Here is a 22,824-nt window from a genome sequence, read left to right as displayed (position 1 = left end):
CACACTGAATAGAATTGTCTTGTGGAACAAATAGGGTATTTCAGGAATAACAGAGAATGACTACTTAATCTAGGTCTTTCAAGTGACTGTGGCTTCCTTTGTAGCTTCTGTTGGATGACTCATGCTGAGGAAAGCCAGCTACCCTAAGGAAAGGCCAACAAATTGAGGAACTGAAGTTTCCTGCCAACAATTACTACTGATTTGCCAGGCAAGTCCGTGAGCCACGTTGGAAGCAGATACAGAGCCCGTGTTTAAGCCTTCATATGACAGCAGCCATGGCCAATATCTTGACTTCACTTACATGAGAAACTCTGGGCTAGAAACACATATCTAAACTAGTTGTGAAACTGAGAAACTGTAACATGATATATACTTGTTGTTCTTTTAAACCACTAAATTGTGATATAATTTGTTAGGCAACAACAGAGAAATAAAATATCTATTTCAAAGAAGGCTAGGATAGGGAGAGACATCTGAGATATTTAAGTAGTCATATTTTCACTTGGTCTATCTTCACCGTAAATACTCAAACTAAGATTTCAAGATTGAAACACAAAGACTACCACGGAGTTGCTTTCTAAGGCATTTTTCATTGAACCATTCCACTAAGAGTGTAAGTTAAAGGAGCCCAAATACAGGAAAATATTGGCATAAGATATTTGAAAATATGATAAATATACTAAACTTTCCCAAACCTTCATGCTGGTCTCAATAGGGAGACAAACCATTATAGTGTGGGGAAAAAATGCTTCCTAAAAAGTTTCCAATAGGGAAATCCTAAAATGCATTTTACCTAGTGTAAATATGCTTGAAATCAAAATTAGTTCACGTAGAACTCGATTAAATCTATAAAAGTCAACCAGAATTCAGAGCATCATGGACTTCGTGTACTACAATCAATTGAACCTATTGATGACTAGTAAACACCAGATGGTGGATTATGCAAGAGTTCAAAAACTGATTAAAAAGTTCAAAATGATTTCCCAAAGAAAGGGATTGACTTTATTGCTATTGATTTAACCTGAAGCGGTCTATATGTAAACATTACTGTATCTGCACCTTATAAAATAAGCAGCTGAAAATGAAAAATTGAAGTATATTGATCAATTGCTCAAAATGTCTAAGTTTTATGAGTTACAACAAACCCAGTGAAACTATAAACTTATGTATTTTTAGAAATAAAATTATATTTTAAGTTTTATCTGTCAATTTGTCTACAGATATTATAAATGATAGTAACTTAATGATAGCCTTTGAAAGGCATCTGTAATGATTTAAAAATATGTTTCAACAATAGATGCTAACATTGATTCATTCCTCAACCAGATTTTGACTCCCACCTGAAGCTTTATGACATCTTTAGCTCTATAGAGACAAATTGATATGGGCCTTTCAGGCAAACGGTATTTACTATACTCACTTTTGGTTTAAGTTTGTGTGAGGTCACCTTACCTTGTAGGTGATCCAAATTTTTATCAAAATACCCCCAATGATGTAGATGAATAAAAACAAAACCAATACTCTTTAATACAAACATGACATTTAAACCTTTGTAAGTGTTTGAGAAGAATTTTCACTAAATAGAAGAGGGTTCTCAAAGTGTGGTCTCTGGACCAGCAGCACCAATATCACCAGGGAATCTGTTATGAACATAAACTGTTGGACCCCAACTTAGACATACAGAATGGGAAACATTGTAGGTGGGACTCAGCAATTTTTCTTTTAATAAGTTTTCCATGTGATTCAGAATGCATGTTGAAGATCGAGGACCAAATAGAATGTAGAAGAAACTGGACTAATAAACACAATGAGAACTATGCATGCTTATTGGCAAAAACAACATCTCACATTCAGGAAATAAGTAGGAAGAGGCTTGGGCTCAGCTGCACTAACCACTCATAATTCAGAAATACAGAATCTGTTACTCCAACCAATCAAAACAGAAACAAAAAAGGTATCCACTCTTCTACTACATGGATACCACCTTCTGAGATAGCCAAAATTCTGTCCTCATATGTCTCCTGAAATTACCTTTTTTACTCTATGCATTTAGAGAATAAATAATCAACACAAAGCACTATTGCCATTCATTATAGGCATATAGCAGTGCCAATAACTCTGGGAGTTACAGCTCCTCATGATAGTAGTTTATGTTTGTGTTGATTTGGGAATAAGAACCATTAATGTTGAATTAATACTGTGGCTTTCTCACAGTCTAAGAATGTGGTAGTAAGAATAGAGGGAAATAAAATCTCTTACATTCAAGAGACACACAGACTGAGGAAAATTTCCTTAAAATAATGACTAAAGCTCTTTGTGTACCATGAAACAATTTAACAATATTAAACACATTTTAGTTTTTCAAATTTAACCTGATTTTTCCCGCAGGCACATTCAACTGGATCCCTCCTTTTCTGGTAAAAATTCACTTTTAGTAGTAACCTATTTTTGAATACTATCTTTATTCTCAATACCCCCAAATATGCTCAGTACTCCTTCCCTGTGTTCCTAGAAAGAGGTCCTTCCTTTACACATTTTGTTATTGCTCTTGGGCAGTTAGCTATCTCTTTCTTTCATAAGACTTAAAAGTGTGTGACAATCATATCTGTGTGTTTTATTATTTAATATGCATATTTTCCTCCCATAGTTTCTTCAGAGCCATGGCTATGTTATTATTATTTTTTACCATGGAGTATCTGGAAACTAGATTTGTATCCGATATATTACAGACACAATAAATATGTGCAGAATGAATGAATAAATGAAGTGAATAAATGCCTGGCTGTCTATTTCACTTTTCATTGAATTCTTCTGAACTATTATTTTATCAGACATGGGGTGGGTATGTAACAAAATATTTGGTTAACTAAAACATTTGCTAATTTATTACAACTATTTTTCCCAGCCTGAGCCTTGCATTTAAATTAAAAAAAATTAAACTTACAGATATTTTATGATTTTATATATTTAAAGTGTTGCCCTTTTTGTGAGTTCTTGCAATAATTCTAACATTGAAATAAACACATTAAGTTTTTTCCAAGTCTAATTAGAAAATGATGTTTATGTTTTAATCTGTCAGTCTATTTCTAGTTGAGAAAATTTTATTTTGTTCATTTGGGGTTAGTTGGTGAGATCACTGAACTAAGTGGATTCTGTTTAAATAATTAAGAGAGCTGGTGAGGAAATTTTCCATACACATACATCCAGAATAGCTCCAGAGATATAATGATAAAGAACAATTACATGGCATTAGTTTTATACATCTGCTATATTAATGGTATCATAATTCTACACTATTTATATTAACAGTACAATAAATGTACAGTTTTAGTTTTATATACCTTTCTAGGGGGGAGATGCACTGACAAGTTTCATATTTCTGCTCTTTTTTTGAAGCACCCTGATTAACTCACCAAGCTTACAGTCTCTGATAGCAAATATATATAAAAGAAAAAATATCATAAAATTTAAAATTTTCTCTTAGACTATTTTGTTCTTCTCTTTTATTTTCAGAGACTTGGTATTCAACTTGTGGGATTTTAAAAATAAAGTAATGGAATTAAAATGTATGTAATATTTGCCAGGCATAGTATTAAGCACTTTATCTACATTATTGTACCAATTTATATACAAAAATTCTAAAATAATTTTTAGCCTCTTCATTTTATGAAATAGCAAACTAAGTGTCAGAAAATGTCAGTCATTTGTCTAAGGTGAAATTGCCAGTATGTTTTACATCCAAGAATTATACTTACATCTGTTTGATTCCAGTAACATATGAGTTATCTTTTGTTGTGTAACATATAACCCCAAATCTAGTGGTTTAAAACAACTAGCCTTTGTTGTGTAATACAATCCTGTGTGTCACTGATGGCCTTTGGGTCTAGGCTGCTTAGCTGATTTCTGTCATCAGCTGGTGGACTGACTGGATGTAGGTAACGTGGTATGGCCTCACTCACAGACCCAGCAGTGGGCCATGAACCATAGTGCCACAGTTCTCTACACGGACCTTCATCAGGCTGGCTCAGGCCGTTCGTGTGATGATATCAGAATTCCATGTTCAGCAAGAGAGCAAGCCCCATTACACAACCACCTTTCAATCTCTGCTTGTACCATATTTGCTAATGTTTAATTGACATTAGAGTGTGGGTTGAACTCAGAAAGATTGTAAACAAGTCACATGGCCAAGCCTAGATTCAAAAAAGGAGACACTTTCTACTGCAAAGTTTTTAGAACAATGTCTGAACTGTGATTTTTAATCCAAACAATCTCAAATGCACATACTCAAGATACAATCATTTTCCTGGATGTATAATTGAGCTACACCCAATATTCTATGTCAGGTGACCAATTTTGATAATTATTTGTTTGGAGACATATACAAGTACTTAGAAATGTGTTTTGGCTTTTCATTTATACTTTAATAAAAATTTACAAAACTTACTATGCTGATATATTTTCTTGGTGGAATGACTCTTTATTTTTCTATAACATTATGTGATTTATGTCCATAGGGATTGTCTTATGTTTCTGAAAGTTTATGAAAATAGTGATTGAGGAGTAAAAACCATTCTATGGTCAAAGGAGTTTGTTGATTAAAATGCATCCTCTATACAAACATTTTGCTTAGTGGTCAATCAGTTGGCTTGGGTATATGTATAACTGGAAATTCTTCAGTGCTTTGTCTCCAATGTATACAATGCATTTCTGAAACCAAGTACAGTATAGAGAAAGAACACTATTTATTAAATAGAGCTTCACTTGACCTGTCAGATTAGTGTTTTGAAGCAGGACACAGCTTGCTATGAACAGGAAATAAAACACTTAGCACAGCATTAAAGAGAACTAAAGACAAATGCTTATTTCTTGAAACTTGGAAATATACTGCCTTATTAGTGAAAAGTAGCATGTGGTCAGGTAACTAAGTGTTATATTCACACAGCTGTATTATCTGTTTCTACTTTTATATTCACCATGCAACCTTTTTTAAATTTAATAGTGATTGCTTTATAATCACTGTTAACTTGCTTAATCTCATTTTCAGCCTTTTAATTCTTTCTACTGAGCCTCCCAAAATTCTAGGTCTACAGTGTGCTTTGAACTCAGAAAGATGAACAAACATTTATCTATCTAGATACAAAGGGATAAACTAGGTAATGATCATTTAATTTACAAATTGATTTGTCACTGTATTCCTTTCAACAGCCACCCTCTGCATATTAAAATATGAATTGATTTATAAATGATGATTTAAACACTTGCCCAGAGAGTAATTCAACTTATTGACATGAAGACCGCATTGTAAATACTCATTAAATATGAATCCATTTTTCTAAAATAAATGGAGTGGAAATTGGATAATAAATTATAATTTTTTTCGAAAGTGGTTTATATGAAATGGTAACATTGATAACCACAAGTAGATGCTACATCATAAAATATTCAACTAGAACTTAGTCTATAGTTCAGTGTAGGTTGAATACTTTTACATAACCACAGGCTGTGTCTCTTCAAAATAAAGCACATATTTGATAGTATATCTTCTTGCCAGATTAGATGACAAGCAATATTCAAAATCACAAAATCCTCTTGTATAAACAGGCTGTTACTATGGTGCCAGATTATGACTTTTCAATTACCACACACTTCTAAATGTTTATTTAGGATTTTAGAAACAGTGTGGCCTTTTCCTGCAAGCAATCAAATAAAATAAACCTTTATTTTGATAATATTTAAAAGCATAAATGCTGGAAAGTAGATGAAAAATGATCTTTAAATCTCAGCTTGATAGAAAAGAATTATAGTATTTTGACCTAGGAAAAACACTGAAATTTACTTGAAAAACCACTCAGGCACACAATTAATACCAAAAAACAGAAGTAGGAAGAATACTTACAGAAGCAAATTTCCGTTTCTTTTATGAAAGTGTCAGTTCAACAATGCTGGATTCTTTACACTGCTTTCATTAATAACAATAGTTTTCTGAGGGCTCTCTTTTTTCTCAAAGCATAGTATAAAATTGTCAGAAATACATTCTTTAAGTTATGTGCCATGTTTTCGACAATAAAATTGAGGGACTAAGAGCCCAATGCTTATGACATTGATCTCTTTGAATCAGCGATATCTTCCTACTTTGATCACATCTAAAGTACAGAATTCTGGAACAGTATAAATCTGTGTAACTGGATTTCAGTATGAAGCTGGTTTATGCACTTTGCTTTCTTTTTCCATATTGTTATCTAACACTGAACAGTTTTCATCACTGACTTTAAAAAGAACTTTTACATTTTTTTCTTTTCTCAGATTGCCATAGTCTCCTTCCCTGTAAAATATTGTAGAAGCTGCTCATACATATTTTGTGAAGATTAAGTAAATCAATGTATGTTAAGAACTTAGAACTGTGTCTAGTATGTTATAAAAATATGAGTATTGTCTATTACCTTAAATATGTATACTACAAGAAAAAAAAACTTCTAGGAAAGGATTGAAGGAGGCTAACTGGCCATCTTATAGGCTGGCTCTACCATGTTATGTATATGTTAATAACATTTTCAAATTATGTAACTTCTCTTTTCTTAATTAGCTTACCTATGAAATTGGTATTATAGTAATACTGCCTATCTCATAGGGATTTCGTGAGTTACAATATAAAAGGTTCTTAAAACAGAGCCAGGTACATAGTAAAACTCTAAAAAAGTGAGCTATTTTGATAATGATGATTATTTTGATGGTGATGATCCTATAATGGTATCCAAAATATATGGCACAATTTTAAGTACAGTATGGTAAGATTATTGGTGACTTTTATTTTCTACTTTATGTGTACTTAACATGTACAGTTTATAAAACTTTTTCCAGATAAAAAAGGGCAATATTAGTGTTGTTGTACATGAAATTTGTCTGGCTGCCAATGTTTTAACAGAAAGGATCATACAAAGTTATTCATCAATGCATCTTACTAGATTCCTGTCAAATGCATTTAATTATTAAGTCTCCTGGAAAGTTCAATTGCCATTTGTACCTGTTGGCATATGGTCAGATGTATGATGTGACTTTCTTGTTAATCTGAACAGGCTAATTTAAAATACATTAATTATAGTTTTAGGTTTGATGATGCTTTCTTTTTTGAGTGATAATTTTATTTATGAAAATGTGAAGGGTAAGAAGACACATAACTTCTTTAAGAATAACTCCTGCCTCTGCGAATACATCAATACAGAGAAGCCCGAAATAACTGGGGCTTTCAGATGGATGTTGCCCGAGCGCTCAGCATCACTGTTGACACTTAAATTAGCAACACTGGGAACTAGGTTTGATGATGCTTTCTTTCCCTATTGAAAAAAAACTGGTTAGTTTCTCAGCCTCCCAAACTTTAGTATTACTTTTAGTTAGAGCTTTAAATGATGAATGAGAACTTCAAGCTAAAATGGGGTAAGTACAAAAAATGAGAAAAAAAATATGAAGGGAGATATAAATTAGAGTCTTTGTATAATAAACTATTGATTTCCTGAAGGTTGCTAGGCAACTATTGTGAAGTAAAATGTACAGTTTTCTAGATTCTAATGATTTGCATCAAAAATATGTACAAGTACAGTGCATATTCTAGTTTGATGTTACCCATAATCTTCTTCTGAGTGATAGAGAATACTGAAATAATAAACATTTGTTTTTTAGATATCATCATAGTATCTAGGTAAGTATTTCTGTAAAGTAATTGGAAAGCTTGTGTACCAGCACTTAATTATCAAGAAAGTTACTTAAGATCATTTTTATATCTAATCCATGGCAGTAAAGTTGCAGCCCAGTCAGCAAAACCTTGGCATAACCTTTATTTCGTTCAGAAAATTCCATTAATTCTAATTGTTGCAGGCTTAATGAAAGTGTGATACAATATTCTCTAGCTGACCTTGGGCCATTTCCTTTAAGGCGTGGCCACATGACCAAGAAAGGTATATGAGTCATTTTGACTTTAAATATTTAAACTCACACACACTCTAAATTCTAAGCAATAGAAAAATTAAATTAAATTATCCTATATGAATGAAGTTTTATAATAAGAACTATGACATAGACTTCTAAAGAATATAACTATATAACTAAATCCAATTCTATTCATAAGTTGTCTGTGCCCACTCTTCTCACTACTTCGTGATTATTCCCATTGAGTTAGCGTCACACTTCCTTAAAACCTTGATCCATTATCCTCTATATCTTTAAAATTGTATTTTAGATATTATAAATTTAAAAAAAAAAACTCTTCCCTTTACCTGAAACCTAGTTCTTCCTTATCACATCAGTTTGCCTGTAGCTCACTTGAACAGATGACTATATATTTTCACCCAGTGACTTTGATAACAGAGTTGTATGAAGCTGGCTCTCTCAAACGCTAAAGCATTACTACTTAACAAGCTCATTTTCAGAAACACTTATTTGAAATTTGTCCTCCAATTGTATCGTCCTTTACGACTTCACTCATCTAAACATAAATTTCTCGAAGAACACCTGCCTCCACGTTAACAAGTAAATGCAGATTACCAGTCAGAAATTTCCAGAACTTCTTGGCCCCCTACCTATTCATAAAACTGTCAGTTCGTACCTAGCTTCCATCCTTTCTTTCCATCTCAGCACAGAAATCTCCCTTCCACTAATGCATCTCACATCTCAGGGAACTTCTCTTTGTTTCTTCCCCCCTTTTTTTTTTGTATTTTTCAACTTTCTATCTTCAACATACTTTGCTTTATCCCTTTTTCTGAATTGTCCTCAAGGTCTCACTCAGCTGTTGCTTTTCCTAAGCTTTTCTTGGTTCACTGGTTAGAGTACATGTTATGATAGAATACTGACACTTTTCTTGTCCTCTACCTGGACTATAAATGAGTATGGTATTTATAAGGGCTGTCCCCATTAGAGGTACAGTGCTTTAGAGGTTTTGCCATGTGTTTTCTCTGTGTATTTTTTAAAAAGTAGATTTTGAAGCCAAAGGAAAAACCCTAAATCCAACCACAGTCTCTACTATTTCAGTATCTCAACTGGATCATACTATCTGTGGTGACTGAACTGAATGCTGACCTTCGCTTCAGTGTAAGTTACTGACAAGTGGACACATCTTCAGATCTCTATCTCAAAACACATTTTTTTCATCTAATAAGATTGTTTAAATGTAACATAAACTTTATTCCATAAATAACTGCTATAATTTGAGCCATAGCCATATATTACACCAATGTTATATACTTAATATTTCATTTGAATCATTCTTTTCTAGCTTTATTATGTGTATGTATATATATACATATGTGTGTATACATATATACATATATATATTTGAAGTATAGTTTACAATAATGTGTCAATTTCTGGTGTACAGCATAATGCTTCCATCTAGCTTCATTTTAATAATAATATTAATTGCTTCATCAGTTTGGTATGTTAGCTGTATTTTCCAATGTATTTTAAAAGAAAAACATATTTTGATTTAAAAATATTTTATTCTTATGACACACAGCTTTTTTCCAGCAGTGTCTATGTACAAGAAAGGTTAATGTACTAAAACATGCATTAAAGAAAAACTTAAATATGTGTCAGAATTGGAATTCAAACTAATGAAACTGGTGATATAGTGTTGCTTATATATTCTGTGAAGAAATCCTTGAATAGATTAGGAATATGTGGTCAATTCTTCCTGAATAGAGTGTGTGTGTGTATATGCACAAGATTGTGTGTGTACACGCATGTATCATTTATTTTATCATCTTTAATCCTACATTAGCATGAAATATGGGGAGTTAACTATAAAAAAACTTTAATTTTAGCTGAATGAGAAACTCAGAGATTATCTCCACATTGCTGCTAGAATTTTATATGGTCTTTTGTAAGTTTAAGGTCAAAGAGATAAAATATAGATTAGGCACTTATATTTCTACCTAGATCTTCAGAAGCCCTTTTAAGAAGACAATTTCCATTAAATGCATGGTTATAAATCCTATTTAAAACAACTCACTTTAAGTTTTATTTTATCTGTAGATTTTTTTAATCAATAAAATCAGGCCCCTTTCAAAAACTTACAGTGATAATTTGTGGTATTCTATGATGCCATTTCAACCATACCTTACCTTTTCTTGTTTGAACCTAGATGTGTGTAGGGCAAGAATGGATACTTTGTTCCATAGTCCCCACATCAAACCAGATAGAGAGACTTTCGGACCTTAAAGAATATTTTTGCTTTAAAGATTAGGTTCCACCACTTGAACAATGTTTGATATTAAAATCAAGGAAGCATTTTAAAATAATATGCATAGTTCAGAATAAAATACCTAAATCAACTTCGTCAATTTCTGTCTAGAAAATACTTCCACAAATTCTGGGAATAACCTTTATCTTTCTCCACTCCCTCACATTCTACCCCTTTTGTATTGAATCAGTCATGCAGTCCTGTGGTTTCAGAAGCAGTATATCCCCCATTCTCTTTTACTCCCTTACAATATTTCTTATTAATGCATAATCCTGATAGTATCACTCCATTGCTCACAATCTTCTAAGGATGTCATTGGAGGACACACTTTTTACAATCATATCTGCCCACTTTTATATCTCCATCTCCCACGACCCACCCATTTGTATCCCATGGTTACGCAGACAACCTGAACTACTTTCTCTTCTTCAGAGTGCCCTGCTCACTCGTGCGGTCCCTGTCTGATTACAGGCTGTCCTCTTGATTTATAATGTCTTTTCCCTAGCTTGTTTTGTTTGCTTGAATACACTTCTAATTATTGTACAAACCAGCTCAACATGAACTCCTCTCTTAAGCTGACACTGGCTCTCCCATACTTAAGTCAAGCAGTGTTCTGTACTCTTCCTCATGAAGCCTGAATGATGATGTGTATTAACAAATCATATCTCAACCTCAATCTCTCTCTCTCCTTCCTTCCTCCCTCCCCTCTAAGAACAGTGGACACCTTGAGGGCAAGGATCTTTTGTATTTCCTAATTTAACCATCACAAGCATGAGAAGCACAGATACAGAGATACTTGTAAATCCATCCAAACAAGAAGGGTAGTTTTTGTATAGATAGAAAATGTTTCTCTTTCCTCTAAACCTTATAAGAACAGAGGCATTTATTTGTTACTTAACTGATATATGTTTTTTGATTAGTATCTTGTAGTACCTAACTCATCAGATGGTTAGAATAAATAAATAAAACATCACAGAATCTGATACAAGGTAAGCCTGAAGTGAATCCTGTTTTATTATTTTCTTATAGTTAAAATTTTTACATGTAGTCATAATATGATATATATTTTATACACAAAATGCAGTTAGAGAATATGAAACATGGAATGGACTAAATGTGTTATCTGAAAGTTGTGCATTTCTTTCATTTTATCTATAAGAAAACTGAGGCACAGAAGGGTTAAGTAACTTGCCTATGATCCTTCAGTTCAAGATTATGGAAGAGTGAGAACTAGAGTCCATTTTATTTAGTAATCTTTGGATTTCATGCACTCTCACACATTCAAAAACACACTTATTCAACTAAATTTGATGTTTTTGTACATTTTTGCTATTAATGTATACTTACAGGACTTTCTTATCACCACTACTACCTCCATCTCTATCAACACCCCCCAAATCTTAGCTTCATGAGGACAAGAACAAAGTATACTTTCTTGACCACTCTCTAAAGAATGGCTTGGCAATTGGTATGTGTTCACTAAATATGGTAGAAGTAATACCTATATTCATTTCAGTGTTGTAGAAAGAAGCTGCTCATATGCACATCTAAATTGTCTTCTTAGGATTTATTGTTTACTTTTCAAATAGCTTTACTTTAATTTGTCTCCCAGAATGTTGGCTATTTCTTCAATTTCCAGAACTCATTGATTACATGTTCCTATAAAGTTACATTTCACACTATACATATTCCTTGCACTTTTCTTTCTTAACAAGTTTCTCAGACAGACACCTTATTCCTCTAAGTGTCACCATACCTAGGAGGAACCAAGAAATCTCTCTCATATTGGGTCACATACCTAGCCCCTGCAGAGGTTCTCATAGGGTACTTTGAATCATTTTTTCCTAGCAACTCTCTTCAGTATACTATTTTTTTTCCCTAAAAAGTTGATTTATATGGATATTTTAAAATTTCTCCCACCTCCCAGACATAATTAGGAAATGGATATCTATGTATTAAGATGAATAGATACATAGATACATAGATAGACAGTTGGGATCCACCTGCTCAGAAAGACTCTATCCATAAGCCTTCAGTTCCAGATAAAGCAGAGGGAGATGTTTCCTTTGGGTTCCAAAGTACCCAATGAGAGCTCCAAGTTTATCATCTACCATATTAACAGGTGATTGCTATTGATTAATTATACTACTGATTGACAAATACTGATTTTTGCAGTGCCAACACCTGGCATAGAGCCTCAGCCATCACAGATACTCAGTAGTTATTGCTCGATCTATATTCTAGAATACATTTCCTAAGACCAAACAACAATTCCATAATTTATTTTGCAATTAAATAATTCTCTTAATCTTATAATATCTTCAGCCATTATATTTGACACCAGCTGGATTTCTCTATTATGCATGTTAAAATGTTTAAGGCTAATGATGTACATATATAGATGCATGATTAAATCTTGCATAAGATTTAATAATCCTGTTATTTGCTTCATAAACAGCAAAGTGAATGCAATTAGCAATTTTTGCTGCTTATTTGATTAAAAGCTGTTCTTCATTTAACTAATAATAACTGCCTTCATTGATTGAGCAAGTAGTGTGTACTAGGCACATGTATTTCTAATTGCATTGAATCTTTGCCACATTTCTACTACTGTATTTTTTTTTGGTGAGGGATTTGAGCATTAAATAAGTTAGATAATATGTACGTGTATTACCCATTTTTATAAAGCTCACCTTTGAATAATACTCTTTTACCAAGGTGAGAAAGTGAGAATATCTGTAGGTGGTTGAAATACACCAGTGTGCTGCATCAGTAAACTGGCCTTCTAGTTCACTTCCAAGCCAAAGCCTTGGGTTACCCAGGGCTCTTATTCATCCATGACCTCCTTGCTCTCCTTCAGACTCTCCAAACTCATTCTTGCCACAATATGCATGCTTTAGCCTTAATTGTTCTTGTACAGATACCTTCATGATAACTTGACTATTTCATTATCTAATGAAACTGTATTTTATCAGTGACTGTCCCAATTTAAATAGCAACCCCACCCTCAGCTTCCCCTATCATGCCTATCTGCTGTATTTTCCTCTTTAGCACTTTTTATCATTTGATACATTTAGTCTTTTTTTTTTTAATAGATGTCCTCTCTCTAGATAGTAGGCTTCATAGGGGTAAGAATTTTTGTCTGTTTGGTCTATCACTATATTCCTAGGGCACAGATCAATGTTTGGCTCAGAGTAGGTGCTCAAATAGTACTTGTAGAATTAATTAATGAATAATGCATGAAAATAAAATGCTTAAAGTCCATGATAAATTTGACAGAAACAACAGTTATCAGTACAGAATTGATTATAGTTAACAGCCACATAATTAACCAATAATCACGTCCTTGGAAGTTGGACAGGCTTAAATTTAAAATCACTCCCACTTTATCTCTTATTTTCTGTGTGACCATGATGGGCTAGTTATTATCATCTCCAAGTCTTACATCTTTGCTAAGCTAAAATGCTAACAATTCCTTCACAGTCTGGTTTTGGGTGTTGAAGAATAAGATGTGGACCAGTTAGCTGGCATTTCCCTCTTTCCTTATTGTACCCTGAAGGGTAAGATATACAGATATAAAGGTAAAGTGCATATGGAGTTTATCTTCCAAACCAGAACTCATTAAGAGTAAAAGGGGGCACAATTTATAATTATGGTGGAATGACAGACACATCTCAGTACTGCTCCAAGCAACCCAGGACATATCATTAACCTACCTGGTATATATTCAGATTTCATAAAGAATTAAAAGTACACCAAGTTTGCCAGGAATAGTGGATTGGCACTTAGCACTATTTGCATTGTTTCTGGAGGCTAGAAAACAAAACTATTTCCCAATACTCTCTTTTACTTAGGTTTCTAAGTTTGCATTAGATACTGACATTAGAATGCATAGTGTGAGATCTAGAAGGCAGAAGTACGGAGAGATGGTTCCTCTTTTGCTTTAGCTTTTACTGCAGAAAAGCACAGAATTGTTGGGGTTTTCTGCAAAGGAGGCCTGTGTCTACTCACTGTGCGGTTCTTGAGAGGAAGCTGATGCATCAGTGACTTCCAAGCCCTTGGGACCTAGCCACAGTGGTCTTCCCTTAAAGTCAAACAGGGAGAGCAGCTCCCTGCCAAGCTAGTTCTTCATGCAGTGGTTCTGAGTGTTAAGCCTAGGGGCCCTGTAAGTCATGGGTAAGCATCTAACTTCTCATATAAAATCTGTGTCTGCCACGAATTGCTTCAGCAACTGTTTCCTGCAACTGAAAGCTAACTACCAAACCAAGATGTACCACACAGCCTTCTGATTCTCTGCACTGCTTCTCTCCTCAATGCTAATCTAATCTTTTTATAAGTGGTCTGGGCTGATCCGCTCAAATAGTATACTAATGATTGTTGAAATATGTCTTCACTTCAGTCATAGATCTAGAAGAATTACTCTCTCTAATTGGTTGCCCCTCAGGAGGTTTTACTTCAAATATATCTGTTATGAATAAATATTTCTGGAGAAATATACTAGCTGTTGAATTACATAGAAAAGCCACACATGATCATTCACATTCTTTTCTAATCTTAAAGAATTTTTCTGATGTTAAAAAATACACAACTACAAATTAAGCCAAGTTGTAAGCAAGATATGTGGATGTGCTGTGTTGCCTAGATAAAACTGTGCTCACCTTCTAGAAAGCTGGCATAATATATCCATAGGAATGATTTTTAATTAGTAGTTAACTCAGGCTGATGTCTTCTGCCCTGCCTTTCATTAATAGGAAAAGATACGGTCAATGTCTTAATAGATTTTCTGGGATAAGTATCTACAAAAAGTAGGAGTTTTTGCTCACATCCTCAAGTTCTCAGGTCATTGTAATGCACATTCATTAAGGTCTTTCCATAACCCAGTATATATGTATTTGATTTTGTTTATCTGAGATGTACTCAGAGAGCCTTATTGTTAGTTATAAGATTAATATATACATACAAAGACCATATATAATATTTTCAAATTTTCATGAGTAAGAAAAATCTTGCATCTGTGGATAGAAATAAGAGTCTTCATGAAACAGTTTATATTTTTGTGAATTTTATAACTCAGTGTGAAATGATGAGTAATACTCTTTAACAATTCAATATTTCAACAAAATACTTCAGCATTAGGTGAAGCAGAGTCAATGAGAACTTATTATGGTTTATGTTAGGACCCCAGAGTCACAAACAATGCTGTTTGGGGCCAATCTGTTTGGCTTCAAGATTGAATGAAATCCAATTGTGCCTATACTCTGATTACAAATATGTAAAATTCATGAATTCAACTGGAAAACAGTTGGAAGGGAACAGAAATGTCACTGTAGCTGATTTGACAGAATGGTAGGATTTGGAGTATTTTAATCTTGTTTTCCTGTTAGTTATTGGTTAATAAAAAGTATAGTGAATTAAACTTCTCTCCAATCTTTCATCCCAGAAGGTAACTTTGTTAATATCTAAATATTTACTATGCACTAAAGCAATCATCTGACACAACAGTCTAGTCAAGTATTCTCCACCATTGTGATACCTAAAGGGCGGATTCAATTATGTTTAGCTTATGAATGGAGAAATGAAGTCCTAAGGACACCGAGGTTTACACAGACCAAACGGTTCCCTGACCATACCTGGTGATGGCAGAATTAACAAATGTAACCTCAACAGCAGTCCAATTTTTTTCATATTAACCAAGCAAGTCAATTAAAATGAGGTATTTCAAGCTTAGAACTTTTTTACAGTTAAAAACTACATAAATAATAACATACTACTTCTCTTGGCACGTTTAAACACAGATAAGAAAATGGCTCAAACTGGGCAAGAATATAAAAGGGAAAATAAGGACATTAAAATTGTATTAAATTGCCTCTGGCTCACACAAACTATTTCAAAGAAGCAATGACCTCTTTCATATAAAATTTTAGAAAATCAAAATCAGAATATTTCCTCTCTGAGAAGTTTTCAGAAAATTTGTGTTTTAAATAGCATTATGCCTTCAGGACTACATATTTCACATGAAATACTAAGAAACTAGAGAACAAAGTAAAAGACCCTTGGGGACTTCAGATCTCTTGGATTTACTTTAAAATGAGTTTTGAGGAAATGAGTTTCCCATAAAGGGACACTCACTCAGGCTATCAAAAACGTCTACTGAAAAGAAAGCAAATGAAATATTCAGTGACTTTTCTCTCAATAACAAAAGTAATCACTGGCAGCAGTAACCCATTTTAAAGGCAAAACTCCTTTCAGTCTGAGCTCTTTATTGTAGCTCTTTCTTCATTTCAGTGATGGCATCTGCCACTGAATAACCAAAATCTGAACTCTATTTATCAGGGTCAACACATCTGCTAATAAATACTAACACTGGCCTTCAAGCTTTGCATTTTTAAGTTTAATACTGTATTTAAACAGTCTAAAAAGTTTAACTATTCCTTTATTTCATTTTGTTAGCAGTTTTAGCTTATTTAAGCAGTCTTTCTGTGAAAATATATTCTGCACATGAATTCAATTATCCTTCATGAATAGTTCAAAATATTAAGAATAAAAATCAATAAAAAATAAATTATTTCCATAAAATTGTTTATTGCTCTCCAATGTGAAAAATATATTTTAAAATGCAATGTCTATTATATTCCTAAAAGAATCTCAACTTTCTTAATTCTATGCAATCTTTAATATTCAGAAATCACTCAAAATTATTTAGCAGCTAGCTTTCAGTCTCTCCCTTTACCTTATATTACAAATGAAATAGCAGTACAAGTTCAATGTGTATTATTTTCAGATATTTAAAGAATACAAATCAAAAATTCTCAGTAGATAACTTGATACATGTTATAATCAAAAGGAAGAAATATACAACTCAAAAATTCCATGAAATAATTTAAATCTCACTAATAATCCAATGGATATCTATTCATGGGTTGAGTGTTATGTATTTGTCAAGTATGTGAAATACAAACAAGACACAGAGGAATAAAGTGTTGCCTATTAGATTAGGGGAAAAAAAGTAAAGGAATATAATGAGGACTGCTGTTGAGGCTACATTTGTTAATTCTGCCAATAGGAATTACATTACAGAATGGTAAAATATTTTTAATGGAATTTGGCCATATGATTAAACATTTAATTGTGTCTTCTTTGACTCAGCATTCACAATCTTAGAAAATTTTTAATGCAGATAAATTGAACAATAAAGACACGTAAAAGAAGGAAGTTCTTTGCAATTTTTCTTTCATATTCTTAAATTGATGTATATATTTATTTCCAGTAATACTGCACATTGTACCCAGGTCAACAACACAAAAGTATCAAGTATATTAAAATTATCATCTTCTTCTACCAAAATCCCATTTCTTACTAAACAGAGTAACAATTTGGAAGATATATTTTCAAGGTTTTTATATAAGCATAAGTTTTTTTAAAAAATTATAGCAAAACATTATTCTATGCTTTGCTCACTGGACAATAAATTTTTCTCAAAATAAACATATAGAAGCTAACCTCTGAGACTGATTCATCATGATTTATTCACTATTTCCTACTGATAGATACTGAGATTGCTTTTGCTTTTATTTATTTTATTTCAAGTAAAATACAGTAAAACTCCTTGCAGTACATTATTTATATGCAACGACACTTCAATTTCTACTGGATAAAAGCCCAGATGAGATACTGGTTCAGTGGCTATGTGCACTTCAATGTTTAAAAATGCTGCTGGACAAATTCCACAAAGCTTGGAGTAATGTCCAGTTCCACTGGATGGAAGTTGTGGTTCTCAGACATACTTGGCTACACTGAATACGATCAATCTTTCAGATTTCTGTCAACCCGATTTTTTTTAAAAGATCTCATTGTTTCAATCATCTTGTCCTTGACATCTAGTGCAGTGGAACCCATTTTCGTTAGAAGACCATTTGCTTTTTCTTTTCTGTGAATTTCCTCATTATATTCCTTACTGGTTTTTGTTATGGTCATTTTCGCCATTTCATTAACATGTATAATTTTGGGTATAAAGTGGAAATATTAAATCCTTATGTGATAAATATCACAAATATTAGGTCAAACTATATGTATTCGTCAATTTGTGACAATTTTTGATCTACCAAAGGCAATTAAGTACAGTTTACTCAATTTTAGTCTTTCATCTGTTATTTGTTGCTTAAATTTTTTTTACCAAATACAAATTTAATATTACATAATCTGTACTGTAGATATATATTCTTGTGCTGTATTTTAATATTGCTTTATTTTTTAAGCCTCATATATAGTATAAAATGGGACTTTTTCTTTCTTTCAAAGAGATAGCTGTTTTTAATTGTTCAAAATCATTTATTAATGCATTTCAGTTTATCTGCAGAACTAGAAAAATGATTCTAATGCAAAATTCTTTCATGCTTCTAGAGTTAATTTTCATTTAAACATTATTTAGATATATATAATGTGTAAAACTAGGTTTTTTTTTACTTTTCTTATGATTATGGCTTCTATATAACATGAAATGCAAAATGATCTTTGAATAAATTTATATTTTGCAAAATTGTAATATTAACACAAATGGCATTAATTAAATATGCTAAATGATGATTTGGTCTGAAGTTAAAGTGCCATTTTCATTGGGTCAATGGTACTGATGGCAATGGTTCCTTTTCTTATGGGACTGGCCTCTTCACACTCCAGTAGATCACGTGATGGCCCTATTCTCAGCTTCCTTCACCTATGAAACCTTTATCCAATCTATAGCATACCATGCTATCACTGTCACTTCTCTGTAAGGCATTGTGAAGACCATCTCCATAATCTTCCAAATAGCCTGCACATTTGAAAATAACACTACTTGGAACTAAAATGTTTCTAAGCACAAACAAAAGTCCAGGCCCTAATATTAGACAGTTATTTAATGATTCAGAATATGATTCTGTATTTTATTATTCATGTGAAGACAAAAGATACAAAATGTGAAAATTACTACAGAGGACTTTTAGAAGCATGGGAATAAGCTCAGTGAACACTGTTGAATACTGATGATGCCTCGTTCTCATTACCTTTAACAAAGGTCTACAGAACAGCTGTAGATAACAACCAGAGTGAAAACAGGCCATCATGCATTTCACACCAGCAGCATACAGACACTCCACTAGGTGATTTCTAACCACGATCCTCTCATAAACCCGACAGACGCGTAAGTATCATGATCTATCAAAGATAAAGTTGAAGCTCAGAGAAAATTTAAGAATTCCCATGAACCACACAATTATTAGGCAGAAGACTTAGGTTTCATACCTAAGTGCATCTTTTCCAAAGCCCCTTTCTCTCTGCTCCCACCCCAGCAGCAATGACTTTCAGCTGAGCATCTGCTATTTAACTGGTTCCTGCTCAGTAGGTATGGCTTCATTTTACTGCTCTCATATTTGCTGAAAAATGTTGGAAGAGGTAAACACTTTACTGAAGAAATGAGCCCATGGCAGTCAATTTAATTCCAAAGCTCTTTCAAAACTCTGCCAGTAATTTTAGCTGTTTCTTTCCCCCATACATGTATGGCACCATATTTGTGAAAAAAATTTTTTAACACACTTTGTCATAATAAACAGTGATATGATTATGCAGATGTTCTAAACCTACACAGGCACATAACAAAATAACATAAATGCAGATACAAAAATATTGGGAAGATCAGACTGGCATGTTTAATTTTCTGAATTTTAACCTCAGTTGGAGTCAGTGATACTTTCCTCAAAACTCCCTCCTGCTTTACACCTGAAAGCAGATGGAGGCAGATTGCAGCATGAGTTCAGTCCTTTCAAATTACAATAGTTTATGATGCTTATCTGCATTTTAATCAGATACAAAGGATTTATTCCTGAAATGCATCAAGGAAGCCTATTTTCAGCACCTGGAAATGCATCAGAGAGTTTATAGCCAATTGAGTAAAATATGTTGCACATTTTTACTTTGTATCTCTTTCTCTTGAGTATATAATATTATAGGGATAGAGGTGTTAGCAGTTTTATTAAAAGCTGCCCATAATCTTTGCAAAACAAGGATGGAGAGGTAACTTCATACTCAAAAATCATTTTTATTAGGAACAATTCCTGTTTTAAAAGGAATTGAATTTGCAATCCAATTTAATAAAATAATTTAAAGTATGTTTTACTTTAATAGCAAATAGCACATTCAGCAAATTGGAGCTTACATTTACTACAACCTTCTTAGGTCAAATAGAAATTGGTCAGAATATATCCAGGACCTGGAAATTAAATAAGGTACCAGAATAGTATTTTTGTGCCCAAATAATATTTTGTGGTAGCATTTTTGATGCATGGTATTTTGTGTCCTTCTAAAATATAAGTTGTTATTTTACTTTTCAGAGGACACTAATTAGTCACTTTTATAATTTATAGCTATTATTAATAGGATCAAATCATGATCTTCAATTTACTACATCTGCTTTGTTGAATGAAACATGTTTCTCCCCTAGTATTTTCATTATTAAAATTTACTCTGTGCATTGATATTTTCAATTACTAGGTTTTTATATACACTGGAAGATGAATGAAAAAATGGTATATAAAATGAAATAAAATTACTAAGGTTCCAAAACAAATTTTGAAAAAAAAGAATATTAATGAATTTGTCATTAAAAAACATGCTTTTATGAATATGTTTAAATACAATACATAAGATACATTTATGCCTTTAGTTTAAATATATTTTAAGAAGTAGATATACAAACTCCAAAATTCAAATAATCACAGATGCTCAATATCATATAACCCTTTAGCAAATTTGATCATAATAAAAAATTAATTGCCAATATAAATTTCAAACAGCTTTTCCAACTTTTCTTGGTAATCCAAATTATTTACTTATCTGCACTTTCTTAAGTGGGAAGTGAATACATGGCCTTTTTAACTTTTTAGATGTTTACAGCTTAATTGCTAAACAGCAAAGAGAATGTTGTCAAAATTTAGTAATAACTAATTCAGAGACAAAATCACATATACACATATATGTAGATTTTTTATTGAACTGTAGTTGATTTACAATATTATATTAGTTTCAAGTGTGTAACAGTGAGATTCATTATTTTTACAGATTATAATCCATTAAAAGTTATTGAAAGATAATGGGCTATACTTCCGTGTTATACTTGTTGCTTATCTATTTTATATATAGTAGTTTGTTTATCTCAATCCCATACCCTTAATTTGCCCTCCCTCTTTCCCTCTTCCTGCTATAACCACTAGTTTATCTTCTATTTGTGTTAATCTGTTTCTGTTTCACTTAAATATCTGTTTATATTATTTTTTAGATTTCACAAATAAGTGATATCATAGTGTTTATCTTTCACTCTTTGACTTATTTCAGAATAAGAATAATATTCTCTAAGTCCATCCATGTTTCTGTCAATGGTAGAATTTTATTCTTTTATATTATGGCTGAGAAATATTCCATCATCTGTATCTATATCACCAATATCTATAATGACAGAGATAGACATAGATTTAGATATGAATATACACTACATCCTCTTTATGTAGTTGATGAGCATTTGGGTTGCTTCCATATCTAGTCTACTGTAAATAGTACTATGATGAATATTGATGTGTGTGTATCTTTACCAATTAATGTTTCTGTTTTTTTTTTTTTTTTCAGATACATACCCAGGAGTGGAATTGCTGGATCATATAGTAGTTCTAGTTTTGGTTTTCTCTAGAAACCTCTATACTGTTTCCAGAGGACTACACCAATTTACATTCCCATCAGCACTATAAAAGTGTTCACTCTTCTCTACATTTTCTCCAACATTTGTTATTTGTAGACTTTTTAATGATAGCTATCCTTTAGGGGTGAGGTGGTATCTCGTTGTTTTGATACGCATTTCTCTAATAATTAGTGATGCTGAACAACTTTTCATGTGCCTGTTAGCCATCTGTATGCCTTCTTTGGAAAAACATCTATTCATCTGCCTAATTTTTTTTTTGCAGCAATCCCTACACTATGTTTATTTTTATTTTTAATTTTTTTATTTTCATATTCTTTTTTATTAGAGGTTATTGAAAGATATTGATTATAGTTCCCTGTGCTATACAGAAGAAACTTGTTTTTTAAGTCTATTTTTATATATAGTGGTTAACATTTCCAAATCTCAATTCTACCTAAATTTTTATTTTATTTTTTTGATATTGTGTTGTATGAGCTGTTTATATATTAGGAAACTGAATCCAGCAATATATAAAAAGGATTATACACCATGATCAAGTGGAATTTTATTCTAGGGACATGAGGATGGTTTAGCATTCAAAATCAGTGTGATACACCACATTAACAAAAGGAAGGATAAAAATTATAAGATTATCTCAATAGACACAGAAAAGGTATTTGAAAAAATTCAATATTCATTCATAATAAAAACTATCATCAAAGAAAGTTAAAAAATTATATTTAAAGTTGCATCCAAAAGAATAAAATACCAAGAATAAACTTAACCAAGGAGGTCGAAGGCCTATACTCTGAAATCTATAAAACACTGATGAAGGAAGTTGAAGATAATACAAAGAAATGAAAAGAAATCCTGTGCCCTTGGATCAAAAGAATTA

At 32.4% G+C, this 22,824-nt stretch overlaps 1 long non-coding RNA gene across 1 annotated transcript; it reads left to right on the top strand.

Annotated features, from left to right (window-relative positions):
* The first annotated feature begins 7,605 nt into the window (after positions 1 to 7,605).
* On the top strand, positions 7,606 to 22,018 carry LOC140700472 (uncharacterized). The gene is made up of 4 exons (XR_012078869.1): positions 7,606 to 7,693; positions 9,019 to 9,078; positions 19,281 to 19,406; positions 21,881 to 22,018. It is a non-coding gene; the product is annotated as an uncharacterized lncRNA (long non-coding RNA).
* The last annotated feature ends 806 nt before the right edge of the window (positions 22,019 to 22,824 follow it).

This window comes from Vicugna pacos, chromosome 12 (genome assembly GCF_048564905.1).
Source record: "Vicugna pacos chromosome 12, VicPac4, whole genome shotgun sequence".
NCBI classification, from domain to species: Eukaryota; Metazoa; Chordata; class Mammalia; order Artiodactyla; family Camelidae; genus Vicugna; species Vicugna pacos.
Note: the sequence above shows the minus strand (reverse complement) of the source record. Positions and strands in the feature narration are given on the sequence as shown.